Below are 20,245 nucleotides of genomic sequence, written 5' to 3' on the forward strand. Positions count from 1 at the left end.
AATTTGGGTCTTTGCATTTCTCTAATTGCAAAAGTAATTTGTGGACATCTTAGAAAATTGCTAAGTACCCAAAGTACCCAGAGGCAAACACTGTCCACATATTAACAAGAAGATAGAAGAGCAGCCTTCTCCCCATCCCCAAACTCTCACCTCAGAGTATGTGATCTGCTCCTTGGGGTCACCTCCCAGCTCTAAGCTCTTAGATCCCTTGTATTAGGAAGGCTGCTTTCACCAGCAGCTAACAAAACACCCAAGAGTGATTTAAACAGTAAGAACATTTTATTTATTTCAAAGCAAGTCCAGAAGTCAGTGGTGCCAGGTGTTCAAGCTGGAGTCAGCACAGAGTTGCATCTCCTGGCCTTCCCCTCCTGGTCACAAGATGGCTGCCAGAGCTCCAAGCATCATGTTTTCACCCAACAGCACCTAAGCGGAAAGGAAGGGGCAGGGCCAATAAAGCCTTCCAGATGCATCTCTTTAATCAGGGAAGAAAGTGCTTCCTTGAAGCTGCCTGACAATGTCCCCAAACAAAATCCTAGTCAAAAGTGGGTCATGAGAGTTCTCAGACCAGCATTTACGACACCCGATTTCTAGTAGATAAGACCCACTGATGTCCCATGTGGCAGATGAGGCTTTGGGTCACTTGGAAGCTGCTCCCCTCCCTCCTTGATTCTCCCACCAGAGCTGTCAAATACCTCTGCTGGTTGTCTTTTTATTTTTATTTTTTTGGAGGATAATTGCTTTACAATGTTGTGCAGTTTCTGCTGTACAATGAAGTGAATTAGTTATATGTACAAATCCCATCCCATGCATCTTGGTCTCCACAGTGCCCTGAGCTAAGCTCCCCGTGCTATCCGGCGGTTTCCACTGGCTATCTATTGTATAGCTGGTAGTCACTGTACATTACGTATGGCAATCCTATTCTCCCAATCCACTCTACCCTCCCCTTCCCCACCTGTGTCCACATGTCCGTTCTCTACATCTGTTTCTCTTTCTGCCCTGTAAACAGGTTTATCAGTACCATTTTCTAGATTCTACATTTATGTGTTAATATACTGACTCAACAGACGTGAGTTTGGGCAAATTCCAAGGGAGTGAAGGACAGGGAAGTCTGGCGGGCTGCAGTCTGTGGGGTTGCAGAGTCAGACACGACTTAGAGACTGAACAAGATCAAATATGATATTTGTTTTTCTCTGACTTACTTCACTCTATGATGGACTCTAGGTCCATCCATGTCTCTACAAATGATCCAATTTCATTGCTTTTTGTGGCTAAGTAATATCCATTGTTTATCCATTCTTCTGTTGATGGACATCTGTTGATGTCCATGTCCTGGCTATTGTAAACAGTGGTGCAATGAACACTGGGGTGCACGTATCTTTCTGAATTATGGTCTAATTTTAAGACATCTACTTCCCCTTCACTCCTGACTCCACTGTGTGTCCACAGATGCTCTTGTGCCTCCCCCTGCGTCCCTGTCAGTCCTCTGACCAGCCCGCTTCCCTTCACTGCTGTCTCCCAGCTTCCATGTCTTTACTTTCACATTGTGATGGATAATACTGACATTCCATTTGGTAACCATAATATCAATAAAATCCAGGTCAATACAAAAACTGACTCTCAATGAAAAGTTAAAAGGAAAAGATAAAATTCTCATTATTTGAGTCAACAATACCATACAACTCCCCATGGGTACCTATTATGTATTTACAAGTTTTTAGAAAGTCTAGAGAAGTGAACATTGGGCCCATCACAGTGGCAGCCTCTGGGGAAGAAGAAGGAAATGGGATGGCAGTGGGTGGCCAAAGGGGACTTGAGCTTCATCTGCAATGTTCTATTTCTTAAAAAGGAGAATGTATTCATGTTGCGCTTGTGTCATTAAACTTTAATTTGGAAAAATTCCCATTCATTTTCAGCCAATTATGTCAGCTCTGTGTGTTTGGCAGTGCTTGCATGTTTGTGTCCAGGGAGGAAGAACGTTTACTTTGTGTGTGTCTATGAATGAAATACAGTGATTAGTAGATTTTTAAAAATGTAGCAAGCAAGAAAAAAAACAAAGCGGGCGGAGTGGAGAGAACTCATTGACAACAATAATGAAAAGTGCAGGAATAAACACATTAGGAAATGGGTAGGTTCTTTACAGAGAAAACCACAAAATGGGACTGAAGGGCAGAGAAGATGATCAGAATAATTGTAGAGCTCTCCTGTGTTCATGGATTGAAAGTCTTAGTATTGTATTAATGTCAATTTCCCCCAAATCCATCTTTAAATTCACAGAACTTGACAAGCAGGTTTTAAAATTCATGAAGAGGAGTTAATGTGCAGTAATAGTTAGCAGAGATAATTGAAAAGGAAGCACAATGAAATGAAGCATTTCACTTAACAGGTACCAAAAGGTGGTCTAAAGCTACAGTGGATGAAAGAGTCTGATGTAGACAGAAAGACACAGAAGAAGGGCCTCAGACCTACCTAGACATGGCGATTCAGTGTGTGAGGGAGTTTCATCTCAGTTCAGTGGAGAGAATGAACTAGTCAGTCCGTCATGTTGTAATAATCAGCTGTACATTTGGAGAAAGGTTAGATCGTATCTCATTTCAATCATAAACATACATTCCAGCTATACTAAAGACACACATAAAAACAAAATTACTAGAAAGGAACGCAGAATATATTTAAACCTTAGGAATATGAAAGGCCTAAACACGACCTATAAATAAAAGGAATAAAGGGAAAAAATAATAAATTTGATTATGTCAAAATTGATAACTTCTAACAAAACTCCTAAAAAAATCTGAAGGCAACAGACAAGCTGGAAGTAAATAACTGCCCACACACATACACACACAAGATTAAGAGATTATATTAGGAAACTCATACAATCAGTAAGATAAAGACAAACAACCTAATTTTTTAAATGAGAAACAATAGATCATTCAGAAAATAGAAAATACAAATGTCTAATATACATCTGAAAATCTCACTAGCAATCAAGTATGTATAAACTTTAAAAAATGATTCAATTTCACCCATCAAATTGGCAAATATTTAAAACAACTACTAATGGTGTGGGGATTGGAATCCTCTCATACCCTCTGGCTAGAAGTGTAAATGGTACAGAGATTATGGAGGACACTTTGGTAATATCTAAAGCTAAAAACGTGGGAATCTTGAGAAGCAAAATTCCACTTCTCAACTACTACCTTAGAGAAACATTACAGAAGAGGCAAGTGTGAGGCTGTTTTCAGTGGCACTGCTTATGAAGGAGGAAAGAAAAGATAAAACTAAATGTACACAGATCTTAGGAAAGGAAATATGTGGCCCATTCATGGGAATGAATATAACACAGCTACTAAAAGGAACCAGCAAGGGCTATTTGTATCAATATGAGTATATCTTAGAAATATATGGTGGAGGGAAAATGAAGCTTACAGTAAAATCTCTATAAAGTGGGATGACTCATTCAAAATACCTCCATCAATACTCTACATTTATATGGAAGGAGATACATAAAACTGTGAGGAAGGCAGGGGAACTAGGACTTCGGAGGGTAGCCTAAGGAAATTTTAGTTACATTCATATTGTTCTACTTTTAAACAGAAAATGTATTCATGCTTCACTTCTTTAATTAAAGTATAATCAGAAAAGATTTTAATTTGTTTTCAGCCAATTACACCAGCTCTGTGTTTGGCTGTGCTCACAGGTTTGTGCCCAGGAGGAAGAACATTCATTTTGCGTGTGTGTCTGCAAGTCAAGCCCACTGATTAGTAAACAGGTTGAAATGAAATATGGAAAAACAATGGCAAAACAAATAAGAGAACAGGAAATCCTATTCACAGTTGACAACAAAATCTGTAATAAACCCAGGAATAAATTTATCAAGAGATATGTAGGACTTTAACTAGAGAAAACCATAAAACTTGCCTGAAAGACATAGACGATGACTGGAATTGAGGGATATAGCAGTGAGCATTGGGGGGAAGGCTCAAATATGATAAAGGTGTCAATTTTCTTCAAACTTATCCAAAATTCAATGTGATCCCAATTAAAAAACTAGCAAAACTGTTCCTGAAACTTGACAGTCTATTTAAAAATTCATGTGGTGGGCCAAATATGCAAGGATGACCAAGGCAATTTTATAAAAACAACAAAGAGGGTGGGATTTGTCCCGCCACTTAGCAAAGCATTTTATCAAGCTCAGGAGTAGGTAAATAGATCAGCGGACCAGAAAGAGCTCTGACATAAAGCCACATTGGAATTTAGTGTCAGGTAGAAGCAGCAATTTTAAATTACTGAAGAAATGACAGGTTATCCAATAAATGGTACTGAAAAAATTGGTTATCAACTTTGACATTTTAAAAAATTAAGCACTGATATCACACTTAAAATTAGCTTCATATTCAGTAAAGACTTAAATGCGAAAATAAAATATATACGCAAGAAGGAAAATTACAAAAACTTTAGGAAAAACACAGGAAAATGGTTGTGATCTTAGTATAGGGAGGGCCTTCTTAAGGCAAGATGAGATTCTAAATTTGACATAGAAAAGAAAAGTCCTATGATGGAAGATACAATACAGTTAAAATGACAAGCGTCACAATGGTAGAGAATTATGTGCAATGCATAGAGTAGACAAGGAATTAATATAAAAAGTTAAGAAATCCTGTAAGTCAGGAAGAAAAGAACAACACAGAAGAAAGATGGACAAAGGAGATGCACAGATGACCCCAATGGGAGGAAATAAGAACGGCCAGGAGATCTGGAGGAGACCATGGTGTGACCAGGAAAACAAAGGAAACCAAGAAGAAACCACTTTTTATCACCCATCAGATCCATAAGCTCTAAAAGCTGTCAATAGTCTAAAAAAAGGAGACTGACATTTACTTGTGGAAGGATCTTAAACTGGCACAGCAACTCTCGAAGTTGACCTGGGCTGTGTCTATGAAAACTGAAACAGTGGACACCATAGAGGTTAGAGTTCTACTCTCAGATCCTACCCTATAGAAACAATTCAGGAGCTGGCAGGTGCCAAGGTGTTCCTGGCAATATTCTTCATTATAGTGGGCAGAGAGGAGGAACCCCCCAGTCTATGGATATCAGAGAAGGGGAAACATAGTACAGTTGTGAGAAAGAGTACTATACTAAGTAGACAGCTGTCAAAAAGCAGGAACAAGAGCTGCTGTATCACTAACACGGGGAACTCCCCCCAAATATAAGATTAAGTGAAAAATGCAGGATACAGTATAAGAGCTAAAACTCGGTATAATTTATTCAAAATACCTCCATCAACACTATCTACATATTTACTGTGGAAGGCAAAACATAAAACTCTGAACAGTGGTCACCTCTGTGGAAGGGGGAAGGGACCAGGATCTCAGGTGACCAAAGGAGACGTTAATTACATTCATATTGTTCTACTTTTAAACGGAAAATGTATTCATGGCTTACTTCTTTAATTAAAGTCTAATCTGAAAAGATTTAATTTATTTTCAGCCAATTATGCCAGCTCTGCAAGTTTGGTTGTGCTTGCATGTTTGTGCCCAAGGAGGAAGAATGCTCACTTTGTGTGTGTGCTTCAAGTCAAGCCCACTGATTAGTAAACAGGTTGAAATGAAATATGGAAAAACAAGGGCCAAACAAGGAGAGAGGAGATCCTATTCAAAGTTGCCAACAAAACCTGTAATAAACCTAGGAAGAAATTTATCAAGAAATATGCAAAATTTTAACTAGAGAAAGCCTCCAGTTGAAATAAATAAATAAAACTTCCCTGAAAGACATTAAAGATGAGCAGAACTGAGAGACAGAGCAATGAGCACTGGGGAAAAGATTCAAATATGAAAAAGGTGTCAATTTTCTTCAAAGATATCCAAAACTCAATGTGATCCCAATTAAAATACTAGCAAAATTGTTCCTGAAACTTGACGGGCTATTTAAAAATTCATGTGGTAGGCCAAATATGCAAGGATGACCAAGGTAATTTTACAAAAACAACAAAGAGGGTGGGACTTGTCCCGCCACTTAGCAAAGCATTTTATCAAGCTCAGGAGTAGACAAATAGATCAGTGGACAAGAACGAGCTCTCACATAGACCCGCATTGGAATTTAGTATCAGGTAGAGGCAGCAATTTTAAATCAGTGGAGAAATGATACATTACTCCATAAATGGTGTTGGGACGATTACCTATCCTTTTGGGAGGAATGGGAAGGGATTAAAGTTAGACCCTAAGATTCGTTCATAAGGAATTTATTTTTTGGACATAGTATAAGAGCTTAAATATGTATGTATGTAGAAACTATAAATTTTTGAGAAGGAAATACAGGAAATATTTATGACCTTGACATAGGAAAGGCTTTCTTAAATAAGGCTGCAAAAATGGCATACCATTAAGATTGACAAATTTGATTGTATCAAAATTTAAATTTCTCTAAGACAAAAAGGTACTATACAATTAAATGACACACATCACAATGTAGAAAACATCTGTAATATACATGACAAAGTATTAATATTCAAATACATAAAGAATTCTTAAAAATCAATAGCAAAAAGACAAAAAATGGACAGTAAACGCATGAAGACTTCAGCCTTGTAGGTAATTCAGAAAAATACCACCTAAAACAAGATACTATTTTTCACTGGTTAAAAACGGAAAACCTGGACATAGTCTGGGAAAATGGACACACAAACTATGAGCAGGAGAAAGGAGCAAATGGGGAACATTTTTAGAAATCTCTATTAGAATTTAAGATACGCATTCCCTACAACCCATCAGTTCCATTTCCAAGTATCTATCCCAGAGAAATACTTGTACATGTGCAAAATGAGCAATCCTAAGAGGCTCTTACAGGTGTGTCTTAATGGAATGACACTGGAAACGCTTTAATAGTCAATCAACAGGAAATAGGAAATCAAACACAGTGTAATTGGCTAGGGCCGCCAGTTGCCAGTGGCAAGAACACTGTGGCACAGTATGTCAGCTACACCAGGAGCCTCACAGGGTGTGCTAAGCTGAGGAACACCATCAGCTTGGACACAGTGTGTGAGCTAAACCAGGAGTGTGTCAGCTATACCAGGAGTGTGTCAGCCATACCAGGAGCCTCACAGGGTGTGCTAAGCTGAGGAACACCATCAGCTTGTACACAGTGTGTGAGCAATACCAGGAGTGTGTCAGCTATACCAGGAGTGTGTCAGCCATACCAGGAGTGTGTCAGCTATACCAGGAGCCTCACAGGGCGTGCTAAGCTGAGGAACACCATCAGCTTGGACACAGTGTGTGAGCTAAACCAGGAGTGTGTCAGCTATACCAGGAGTGTGTCAGCCATACCAGGAGCCTCACAGGGTGTGCTAAGCTGAGGAACACCGCCAGCTTGTACGGAGTGTGTGAGCTATACCAGGAGTGTGTCAGCCATACCAGGAGCCTCACAGGGAGTGCTAAGCTGAGGAACACCATCAGCTTGGACACAGTGTGTGAGCAATACCAGGAGTGTGTCAGCCATACCAGGAGTGTGTCAGCCATACCAGGAGCCTCACAGGGTGTGCTAAGCTGAGGAACACCATCAGCTTGGACACAGTGTGTGAGCAATACCAGGAGTGTGTCAGCCATACCAGGAGTGTGTCAGCCATACCAGGAGCCTCACAGGGCATGCTAAGCTGAGGAACACCATCAGCTTGGACACAGTGTGTGAGCTAAACCAGGAGTGTGTCAGCTATACCAGGAGTGTGTCAGCCATACCAGGAGCCTCACAGGGTGTGCTAAGCTGAGGAACACCGCCAGCTTGTACGGAGTCTGTGAGCTATACCAGGAGTGTGTCAGCCATACCAGGAGCCTAACAGGATGTGCTAAGCTGAAGAACACCATCAGCTTGGACACAGTGTGTGAGCTAAACCAGGAGTGTGTGAGCCATACCAGGAGTGTGTCAGCCATACCAGGAGCCTCATAGGGCGTGCTAAGCTGAGGAACACCATAGCTTGGACACAGTGTATGAGCTAAACCAGGAGTGTGTGAGCTATACCAGGAGTGTGTCAGCCATACCAGGAGCCTCACAGGGTGTGCTAAGCTGAGGAACACCATCAGCTTGGACACAGTGTTTGAGCTATACCAGGAGTGTGTCAGCTATACCAGGAGTGTGTCAGCCATACCAGGAGTGTGTCAGCTATACCAGGAGCCTCACAGGGCATGCTAAGCTGAGGAACACCATCAGCTTGGACACAGTGTGTGAGCTAAACCAGGAGTGTGTCAGCTATACCAGGAGTGTGTCAGCCATACCAGGAGCCTCACAGGGCGTGCTAAGCTGAGGAACACCATCAGCTTGGACACAGTGTGTGAGCTAAACCAGGAGTGTGTCAGCTATACCAGGAGTGTGTCAGCCATACCAGGAGCCTCACAGGGCGTGCTAAGCTGAGGAACACCATCAGCTTGGACACAGTGTGTGAGCTAAACCAGGAGTGTGTCAGCTATACCAGGAGTGTGTCAGCCATACCAGGAGTGTGTCAGCTATACCAGGAGCCTCACAGGGCATGCTAAGCTGAGGAACACCGCCAGCTTGTACACACCATGTCTGTGTAAACAAACACACAACAAGAGCACAGAAGATATGCTTCAGTGGGCTTTGGAGAACATTTTGGATAAGTAGCAAAAACCCAAGAACAGTTACCTCAGCAGGGGGAGAGGGGTCTTGGTAGAGGCTGGGGGGGTGGGGGGTGGTGTTCAGTAGAGACTTCTTTATCTGTAATACTCTAATTTTACTGAAAGAAAAATGTATTCATGTATTACTTGTATAATTAAATTTTAATTCAAAACTTCTAATTCATTTCCAGTCAATTAGTTCTACTTTATATGTGTGCTGTGTTCTCATTTGTGTACCCAGGGACAAAGCACATTTACTCCGAGAGTGTGTCAGTGAATGAAGCATCGTGATTAGTAAACTGATTAAAATTTGGAAAGCAAAAAGGAAAAAAGAAAAGCCTTTTACACTCACAAAAGGAACACAACTGATAAGGTACTCAGGAATAAACCTAATAAGAAATGTGAAAAACCTTTATGACAAAATCGACCAACCTTTATTAAAAGGCATTAAAAATCAAACCAAACAAATAAGACTGATTAAATGGAGACAGATACCATGTTCACAGATGGGAAGAACTGATATCCTAAAGATGTCATTTCTCCCTTCAGTGAAATCCCTCTCAAAATTCCCACAGGATTTTCATGGAACTTCGACAAGCTGATTCCCAAGTGTGTGTGTGAAAAAGTAAATGTGCAATACAACCAACATACTTTTAAAAAAAGAATAAAGGGCCAAGAAGGGAGGGGCACTTACCTGATCGGGAAGGAAGATAAAGCTTTTGCTTATTAAAATCTGCTGTTGGCCCAGAAGTAGACAAACAGATCAACAGACCTGAACAGAGTGTAGACATAGGGAACTGGAGAAAAGACAGTGCTGGGACAATAAATGGTGCTTAGCCAACTGATCACCCATGTGGAAAAAGATCACATTAGATCTCTGTGTCACACTAAACGTGAAAATACACTTCAGATGGGTTAAAGACAAACATTGAAAAAAAATACAGAAGTCTTTAGTGTAAATATAGAATGTGTATATCATTCACAAGGTAGGGAGGCTTCTTAAGACAGATGAGCTACCTGCTCTGGTGCTAGCATTGCAGATGTTATCACTGAAGTTTAATATGATGCTTTAATATCCGGTCTCCTGTCGGAGTGTGTCTCCAATGTTCCGCACGTGTCCAAGTGGAGCATCTCCACCTGAACCTCACAGACTCCTCTTCCTTTCTCTCAGCTCAACCTGATCCTGGAAAGGACTGTGATCCTCGATGGACTGAGGTTGAATCCAGCTCCTGTTATTTGTGCTTGATGTCAGCAAGGCACTTCCTTCTCTGTTTTTTTTTTTTTGGTGGGGGGGGCACTATGCTAGGTCTTCATTGCGGTGTGTAAGCTTAGTTGCCCCGAGGCATGTGGGATCTTAGTTCCCCTACCAGGTATTGAGCCCACATCCCCTGCATTGGGAGGTAGATTCTTGACCACTGGACCATTAGAGGAAGTTCCCCTTCTCTGGTTTCTGTTCCCTCCTCTATGATGGGAGATGATGCTCTCCTTCCTACAGGGGAAGGTGAAGTTCATATGAGATGATGTGAAATGCATAAATGGGACAGAACGTATAAAGATGAAGAGAGCTCACTCTTGTACTTTCTCTCCACCCCCCACTACCCCAAACTCCTGCCACCAGGACTTTATACCAATTCTTTCCCACATTGTACTTCTGGAGAATTAGCACAGGTTCTTTTTGGTCAAAAAGTTTGAATGTTGACTTCAGATTTTTCATTCCAAGGCAGATAATATTGATTCGGCACCCAAAGACCTTACTGCCTATTGCTAGGTGCTGAGAAACACAAAAAATAATAAGACATGATTCCAGCCCTGAGACAGGATAAAAATTGTGCTAATTAGAGCTGTATTTGGTACACAGGTCAGATAAAAGCTCCCAAAAGAACATGGAGATCAAGTTACTCTCTAAAAGGTAAATAATTAAATTTTGCCCCATCTAGTCAAATATACATTATTGCCCCAAACTAATTTATACACCACCACACACTTGAACCCAACCCGTGGGAACTCATCTCACTAATTGTCTCCATCCTTAATCACTCCATTACTCAGGCTCCCTTCCCTCAGAATATCTGTATGCGAGCACTGCTCTTTCCTTGAAGACTAAAATTTAATTTAAAGGCCTTAGACTTTGCTCCCTCACTTCTTTCCTTAATCATCCCCTACACAAGCTGCCTCTGCTACAGTTACTTGAGGTCTCCCATGGGCCCTGGGGGGTACCAATCGGCAGGGACACTACACTGCCCAATTCCAGGGATGCCATGGCTATTGGGCAGTTGCACCTCAGAAGAGCTCCTGGATTTGCCCTTGACCTCTGACCTTTCTGCACATAGCCACTGCTGACCACTCCATCTTTCTGTTGAAAGACCTCTCTTGTCCTTTCTTTTCTGTGCCCCAGAAGGATCTTTCTTTCTTTTTTTCTTTTTACAGGCCCCAAATGTTGGTGCTTGGCCTCTTCTTCCTCAGCCTCCCTCATCCTCTCAGCATGCTCCAGAAACCTGATACCACTTCAGTTCAGTTTCACTCAGGATCCCACAGGAGTACTGAAACGGTCTCTGTGATTTCTCTCTGGGTTCCAGGTCCATGCACTCAACAACCTCCTCCCCAGCTCCCGGCTTGCATGTCTCAGCCGTCTAGCACCAGACTTGGGGGTCTGCCTCACAACCTCGTTTCTTTGTAGGGCTCCCCAGTTCTGAGAAAAGCACTGCCACACCTCCAGTAAGGCAAGCCCTAAACTCAGGGGTCATCTGGAACACCTCCTCCTCTCCTTACCCCTCTTCATCCCATCCAGCACCAAGACTGACTGGAATGTGTTGTCCAAATCCTGTCCACCATGGCAACAGAAATTTCCTAACTGGTCTCCCTAAGTCCACCTGTGCTTCCTCTAATGACTTCTCCAGGGACCAGCCAGTCTCAGATCGCAGGAGATATTCAGGCAGGTCTCAAGCACGCTTCCCTCACTCTCAGGATGTACACAGGAGCTCAGTCCTGGCCTCCAGAGCTCTACCCGCCCGGCCCTGCCTGCCTCTCTGGTCTCAGAGTACCTCCCTTTGCAAAGGCGGGCGGTTCCCTCTGGCCAGAAGGCTCTTCTCGAATTTGCTCTGTTCCATGAATTCTGTCCCTTTAACAACTTGGTTCAAGTGTCACCGCCGCAGGGAAGCCTCTGGAGTTGGCCTGGGGCAGGGGCCCTTGTTGTACATCCTCCAGCACTTGCTACCTTTCTTTCAGTGTGTGCTGTCAATGTTGGAAGTTACACATTCGTGTGTGTGATTACATGATTCACATCTTTCTCCCCTACTATCATATAAGTGCCACGAGAACAGAAATCTGCCTATTTCAATTCATTCACCACAGAATTCACAATGCTGGGCACACTGCCAGGCACAAACAGGTGGTAAACCAGAATATGTGGAATGAATCAGCTTTGTCACTAAACAACACTTATCGCAGTTGGGAGTGGGTATCAGCCTATGAACTTGCCTCTGTCTTCCCTATGCTCAACCTCCCCACTCTTGTCCTTCACATCTCCAAATCTTCCTTCCGGACTCCTCAAAGGACTCTCAGTGATGAATTCACCTCCCCCTCACATCTCAACATTATTCAAGTTTTGCCCCATCACTCCCCCAAAATACTCTTACTGAGGTCATCCAAAGCTTATTAATCATCAGATCCAAAGTGGGGGGGGGGGGGCAGGGCAGGAATCTGTCTTTATCTTATTGGAATTCTCTGCTGCCTTTGACAGTGTTGATTACTTTCTCCTTGAAACCCTTCACTACCTTGGTTTCCATGGCAACCCACTCTCCTGGTTGTTTGTCGCATGTCTCAAGCCTTTCCTTCTCTTTCTCCTTTGTCACCTACCCACACCTTGACTGGTACTTCAAATGTCACTGTAACTTAGGATTTTGCCCTGGGCCCTGTCCCGTTCTTTTTCTCTGGTGATCTTACTCATTCTCAGGGTTCCTGTTACTTGAGTGGCCATGGCCCTAGGCCAGTACTCCCAGCAGAATCTTTTTCTGAGCCCCTGACCCTTGACTCAAGTGCCTGCTGGGCTCCACCTGGCTATGATCCTGGCCCCTTGGCTGTATCAGAGACCACTGTCTTGCCCCTCAAACTCACTCCCCATCTTCCCAGAGGCTTCCCCACTGTCTACCCAAGACACACAGGAGTCTATGTCTTCACTCTATCTCTCCTCATAAAAGCTAATCACCATTTCTGGTTTTTAATCTCCTCTAAATTCTGGATCTATTCCATCTCCACTGGTTGAGTACAGACTTCCACTCTTATCTGGACAATGGCCTCCTAAACAGGTCTGCCTGCCTCTGTCTGGTTACTTCTTTTGTAGATGTCTGGGGGTGAGAGTGGAGGTGTCAGGCTTTCCAGCATTCCTTATTGCCCCTTAACAGCCCTTGTTACATTCAAGGAGATCTCCTGTTCTCCACTTTACACGACTGTGGTGTGACATGGGATGCTCTCTCACACAGACCCCACAGAGGCCCCTCCTTCAGGCCCTGCCTCTTACCACCCAGCTCTTATCAGGGGATGGCATGAGGCCCAAGCTCAACCAGTTAGACCAAGGCTCCTTCTTGACTTTGGAAGAAATAGTTAGAATTACTAAATGTCTAGGAGATACTGGGCTTCCCAGGTGGCACAGTGGTAAAGAATCCACCTGCTATTGCAGGAGACATGGGTTCAATCCCTGGGTCAGGAAGCTCCCTTGGAGAAGGGCATGGTAACCTACACCAGTATTCTTGTCTGGGAAATCCCTGGACAGAGGAGCCTGGTGGGCTACAGTCCACGGGGTCACAGAGTCAGATATGACTTAGCGCCTGAGCACACATGTTAGATTACACTAGGCAGTGGTGTGAAGACCCTGAACGCAGCATTCAAGACCTATCCCCACCGACTTCATTGCTCATGATTCTTTCTTTCTATCCTGCCGCTCTGGGTCTCAGTTTCCTCATCTGTGAAATGGGGCTAGCGGTCTCTGTCTGCCTCACTAGGGACAGGAGGGTGGATTTGCAATGACCAGATGAGACAACAATCACAACCTCACCATTAAAAACTATGAAGAGCAGTACCCACACCAGAACGCAGAGTGCACCTCCTGAAACCCAGACAGCCTCACATACAGACAGCTTCAACTTTGACTTTCATTTCCCTGTTTGTTGATTCCTTGGGAATGGTCACAGAATCTTTGTGGTTTAAAAAAAAAAATTCTGAACCTCCATTTCAGACATTTGATTTCAAGCAGGAAATAATTATTCTGTCTTTACCTAGCTTGCTGCCTGTTGCTAGGTACCGAAAGGTACAAAAATGAATAAGACACAGCCCCAGACACGAGGCAGGATGAAACTACTGCTAATTAGAGCTGTAGTCAGTACTCAGAGGGCAGAAAAACAACCTTCAGAAAAACACAGAGATCAGGTTACTTGGTAAAATGTACATGATTTAATTTTGCCCCTTTCCACCAACACAACTAATCCCTTCACCTATACACTTAATCCCACTGCTCCGCAGGCCCCTTTCATTACCTGTCCCTGCTCTTGTGTCCTCGCATAGCCCTCCTCCCTCTAAATGTCACTGTGTAAGAGACAGTGCCTTCTAAAAACTTCTCTCTCCTCGGGTCTCCCTTTCTCTTCCCCTCCTGCTTTCTCAGCCAGTCTCTAGATCACCCCCACCCAGTTGGGTTTTGCCCCCTACCCCAAAGCTGCTATGGCCGGGGTCTCCAAAGACCAGAGACACTCTCACCTCCTCTGACTTCTGTGTCTTTGGCACATTAATGGTCACGCTGACCTCGGGAAGCTCTCTCCTCCCTGGACTTCTAGGGGCCCCAATTTTTCAGCCCTTTCTTTCGTCACACACCGCCCCCCCCTCAACCTCCCTCCCCCGCCCCCGGCTTGGCCTCCTCAGGAGCATCCCTGCATCCATCCCTGAAATGTCGGTCACAGCTCAGTGTCTGGCTCTGCTCCATGAACTCTGCACTTCTCTGAGTTCTCCATCTACCCCCTGGGGAGAGGCCCACACCTCCTTTGTGAGCTCCAGACTGGCAGACAGACTTTCTTGGAAACAGCTCTAGTCAAGGTCACTCGTGGCCATTTTTCCTCTTTGCCATCCATGCCCTTTGATCTTGCCTCTGATTTACACAGACAAGAAGACTTTAGGTGACAGCCCTTTCAGCCTCTCTTCCATCACGTCGACCCTGCCTTCCTCTCAGCCCAGACCAGAAATTCTCTCTGACCTAAGTCATAACCCTGGCAGCTTCTCCCTCATATTCCAAGTTCCTCAGGACAGGTGCCATGCTGCCTGCTGTATGCCCCCCTTTCACTTTCCTCTGCCCACCTTGGGGGGACTTCAGGCCCCTCTCACAGGAATTGCTCCTGTGGGGCTCGAGGGGCTCCTAACTGCTCCATGTGGTGGGCCCTCCATCCCTATCTAACTGGCTTTTCTCTTCTGTTGACTGATTATTCTCTCTTGGAAACGCTCCACATCCCTGGGTTTCCATGCCAACACAGGCTCCAGGTGCTTTTTCCATCTCTTTTTGCTGTCTCTTTTGCCTTTGTGGGCCTTTCTTTCTCTCTGTCCATGCTTAAACAGGGGAAGGATTCTCAGCCCTAGACCCTCCCTTTCTCTTCTCAGCTGCCACCTTCTCCAAGGGCAGCTCAGCAAAGCCCGTGGCTACAGTTGCCATCAGTCACAACCGGAATCTTTCATTCAAATCCCTACTGGGGTCCAAGCTCTCTCCTAGATCTTCACAGGCCATTTCTACCTGGATGCCCATCTTTCATTCAACTTGTGCAAAATTGGGCTTAATGATCCTCTTCTCACCACTAAGCCTGCTCTTTCTCTCGAGTACTCCATACACCCAAGACACAAACAGAGAAGGCATCCTAGAGTCTATGACCCAGCAACCAGTCGGTCAGCAGCTTCTCCTAATTTTACCTTCTGTTTATCTTTTTGGCCCCCAGCCTAATTCAGGCCTTGCCTTCTCTACCAAGACCAAAACAATCATCTCTTCACTGGTTCTCGCACCTCTAAGTGTCTCCAAGCAACCAGAGACAGGAAGCACAGACCTCCCTGGATACTCCCATGAAGCTTCATACTTGCCCCACCCATCTTGGCTACTCCATGCTTTGCCCATGTCCCAAGCATATCTCTGGCCTTCTTACCATGTATCAATTTAGAATCTGTGTGTTTTCCTATCTCTTTGACCATATGCCCAAGAGCAGACAGTGTATCATATTTATCTTCACATTCTAACACCCAGTCACTCAAGTTTTGTTCAGTTCTTTGCCACCCCGTGGACTGCAGCCACCAGGCTCCTCTGTCCATGGGATTTTCCAACAGCAATACTGGAGTGGGTCGCTGTTTCCTTCTCCAGGGGGTCTTTCCAACTCAGGGATCAAACCCAGGTCCTCCTGCCTCGCAGGCAGGTTTCAAAGTAGACACTCAAATGTTGTATTAATATATAGGTCATTGGAAACCTTGCTTGAAACTTTCATCTCTCTCCTTCTCTTTGACTATCATATTACTTTCCAAAAAGTTTATACCAATTCACAGTTCTCTGTACTTACTGCCTGTTTGACTGTATCTCATCAGCATTGTGTATTCTTAAACTTTCCCCCCCAAATTTGTTGGTGAAAACTAGTGCTTCTTTATTGTTTTTATTGTTGATCTCCTGTTATTATGGAAATTGAATTATTTTCTCAAAAATTTTCTAGTCAAGTCTATTTTCTCTTCTGTATACTGTTGAGGTGAATGACATACCTATCTGTTGGGTAAGAGTTAGGGTTATTTTTACTGTTAAGGATTTGTGTGTCATCTTTTTACACATTATAGATCTGCAAACAGTTCACCCGCTCTGCTTTTTGGTTCTGTTTGTGACACTGTTTGACTTTGGAAATACTTAACTTTGATGTGGTCAAGTTGGTTGGTCTTTGCCTTCTTGTACTTTGTCGTTTTTTAGCTTAGAGGGGCTTCCGCTTTCAGATACATTAAATATACAATTCCTTTTCTCTCTGGTTTTTAATGGATTTATGTCTCCTTTCTGATCAAATGTTTTTGAATTTGCGTATGTGCTCTCAGGGAGGCTGAAAATGGATTATTACGCTTCTTTCAGTAGTCAGAGCTCCAACTTTGGACAAGTCTTCCCCTCGTGGCTCTGACACTAAGCTAAGTTATTCCTGGCTGATGATGGCACCAGGACCATAACATCCTCAGAGAACATGCCACCTAGACAGGGAACCAAAAGGCTATGGGAAGGTATGACTTCAGACACAGTGGCAATGAAATGCAGGAAAGCATTTAAGGGGTAGCAGCAAAAAACCTTTCTGGAAGCCTGGCCAGGAGTGTGTGGAAAGATGGTTCACCCACTTTGCCAATACGAGTGGCTGAATCTAGTTGGCACCCAACGAACAGTCTTGGATAGCTTCTGACTCTGCAAAGAAACATTACTCAGGGACCACAAGGGCGGGAGAGTCCAAGCCCTCCCCTCACCTGCATCAACCTACCTGCACAGACTGCCAGGACATTTCACCATCAGCAGAAAAACCTCTCAGCCAGTTCCTGCCTGGCTCATCTTCTGGGGGCTGCAGCCATCGCCACGATTCCACCATGCTCCAAGATGTGGACTTGACCCAGATCCTGGAGTCACCATGACCCCTGTCCAATGACTGCTCTAGAAACCAGGGCATCTGAGGGTGATGCCAGAGCTAGAAAGGAACTCAAGGGTTATCTAGCCCAAATGCCTCATTTGACAAATAGGGAAACTGAGGTCCAGTGAGGGGAGGTGACTCACAGCCACCTGTTGCTGAAGGAAGGATACCAGGCTATCAAGCCTTTCAGGAGGTTCTTCTCACCTATCTTTTGTGACATGTTAGTGTCTGTGATATCTGTGTGTAAAATATTAGTCTGGAGGCTGGAAAATATTGTCACTTCAGAGTTGCCAAGAGTAGACTTGGGAGGTAAACTGAATTCCTTCACTTCTAAGAAAGACCGGCGCACTTCATTCCTTAGGGAGTCTAGAGAGCGACTGATTGAGCCATCCACCCGCTGGCAAGCCAACGAGCAGTCTATGCCAGGCTTGGTCAGGCAAGTATTGTGCCTGGTTAGGGGACAAAGTTCAAGCACCCACCCTCAAGGGTTGTGCAGAGCTTTTTTTTTGTGCAGAGCTTTGATGGCCAAGCTTAGGCGTCAGGACCACAACCAACAGGGAACCACTAAAGGGCTGTGTCTGTCTTCCTCCCTCAGAGACCCTTCCAAGTCTGCTTTGACTTTAAGACACTTGACACTTACTTCTGCTCCCAAGAGATGTAAAGTTTATTCTTTAATGCAAAAAATTCTTTGATTAAATGCTTTTTTTAACACTTTCTCTCAATCAAGATCTCTCAGACTGAAATAATAAGGATAAAGTTCACTGATATATCATAGAAGGCGGCTTTGGAAATGTGGAAGGCTTCCTCGGTCAGTCCATCTTTGGTGAACAGATGGGGAAATGGGCCTGGAGGAGAGGAGGCAGAGGAGAGCAAGGTCACACTGGAAGAGCGTTGAAATGGGGCCCATGGCCTCAGCTTCCTGCCACTAGCAGTGTGCGGCAGGGAGGGACAGAGTTCAGGTTTGGAAAAAGTGGTGAGGCCTCCTTGTGTAGACATTCCACAAGTTGCCAGGAAGAGAGGTGAGAGGCCAGAACTGCTCAAATGGCCAGCCTGTGGAGAAGGTTCATGTTCACCCGTATCTGACACTGCACTCTCGAACATCCGGGCCCCTCATGAGGAGAAGGCCGTACAGGCAGGGATTTCTCTCCAAGAGGCAAAAATCCCTGGACGGTCCTGGGCAAGCTCGTGGCCAAGCAGGACTCTGGCCTCTCAGGAAAGAGCACTGTCTAGGTGTTCCTCTCCCTTTTAGGATACTGTCATTTCGGGGCTTGTAAAAAATCATTCCGGGGATTCCTGTGGAGGTGCTGACACATGGCCTCCCAGGTGAGGTCTCTCCTTAACTCCATCAGCCCTGATGACCTGGCACTGTAATCATGCGCCTACAGGACTACCTGGTGCCCTTCCTCCTGCTGAGTTCCTCAAGCAGCGCACAGTCTTCTCGGGTTCTGGGTTTGGCACAGGGCCTGGCAAATACTCCCGGTAGGAGAGCTGGATGATCAGATCGCATCCCTAAGAAGCTAGGGTCGGTGGAGGGCAGTGGGGGCACAGGAGAGAGGAGAGAACAGGTGTGAAGACTCAGCCTTGAGCCAAGCTCCAGCGGGTGCTCTGATCCGTTTTACTGGTGAGGAAACAGGCTCAGGGACATATGGGCACAGAGGCGGGGGCAGAAGGTCCAGGCTCCCCAAAACCTCGTCTCTCACATTTGTCAGCCCTAAGTCGTTCCCCAAGTTTACCCCACCAAGACCTGACAGCCGAGAGGGAGGCCCAGGGCTTCTGTCTGAAACCTTCAGCTGTTGCTCAGCCAGCTACTCCCTTTTACCTTAAGAACACTCTATACCCCAAGTTTTCCTCAGGATATGGACTTCTCTCCCTGAACCTGGCAGACCAAACTCTGCCCCTCTTCTGGCTTTAGTCAGGATCACCTTCCCTTGCTTGCCAAGGGTAGCACTGCTTAGTTCTTCCTTCTCTCCAGAGCACTCACCCTTTCTCTCATTGGGGGTGGGATGGGGGAGGGGATTGGGAATGAGGCTGAGCTTCGCACTAGATGCCAGGAGCCTGGGTCCTGGCTTGGCCAGCTGACCGAACACAAGAATGACCCCTCCCCGATGGTTTCCTGTGGCTACTCAATGGGATTCTCTCATCTTTCTCTGTCTTCCCTCCCCAGCCTGCTTTTCACCCTGCCTTGTCTTCCTTGTTCACCATGGCTCCTTGGACCCACTTCTCCACATTTGTGATGATCTAGAAAGAGCAGGGGCCTTCCTGCCAGTTCTGCTGCTTTCACTGCTAAAATGCTATCATGTTCCCCACTGAAAAAAATCCCATCGTAAGTTAAATGCTGCTGTGATTGGGTCACCCCGTATCCCCAGCAGACCCTTATCTGTGATGGTTCCATCAGCTGGGAACTGAAGGCTTCTCACTCAGGACTGAATTTGTGGGCCTGCCACCAACATGTCAACCTTAGACCCTCTCAGTGTCTCCTAACATTGCCCTCCAGGGCAGCCAGATCCTGATGGTCCTTCCTGTTATTTTCAGCCCAGTCTCTTTAGTTATAAGCCAGAGTTGCTTTGATTAGACAGTGAGAAATAACATCTCCTTTATTATTTCATGGCTGCAACATTCACATTTGTCTTCAGATCTCAGCCTGAACCTCTATTCTCCCCAGCCTACACCAGGTCCTCTCCTCTTGGGGCACTTGTTATATCTTATCTGTGGGATTATCCGCCCAATGTCATTCTCTTTAGCTCAGATGACTCCCTGATGACAGAGACGATCCACCTTGTCCACTGTGTGGCCACAAGGCCTAGTCCTGTATAGGATTCCATATGGCTTAAGTACCTTGGTTTAAATAACAACGCAAGCCCCTGGGAGGTGGGGGAAACCCAGTCATTGAGGAAGTCTGCATGAACATTAGCACTCAACAGAGGGCTGAGTGAAGTCACCTGGGCAAGTGGATCTCTAGGGAGAGGGAAGAAGTCT

At 44.8% G+C, this 20,245-nt stretch overlaps 1 long non-coding RNA gene across 1 annotated transcript; it reads right to left on the minus strand.

Annotated features, from left to right (window-relative positions):
* Positions 1-260: 260 nt before the first annotated feature.
* On the minus strand, positions 261-14,464 carry LOC139036763 (uncharacterized). The gene is made up of 3 exons (XR_011489618.1): positions 8,650-14,464; positions 2,467-2,555; positions 261-423 (listed from the first exon to the last, which is right to left on the minus strand). It is a non-coding gene; the product is annotated as an uncharacterized lncRNA (long non-coding RNA).
* Between the last annotated feature and the right edge of the window lie 5,781 nt (positions 14,465-20,245).

Source organism: Odocoileus virginianus, chromosome 9, assembly GCF_023699985.2.
Source record: "Odocoileus virginianus isolate 20LAN1187 ecotype Illinois chromosome 9, Ovbor_1.2, whole genome shotgun sequence".
NCBI lineage: Eukaryota > Metazoa > Chordata > Mammalia > Artiodactyla > Cervidae > Odocoileus > Odocoileus virginianus.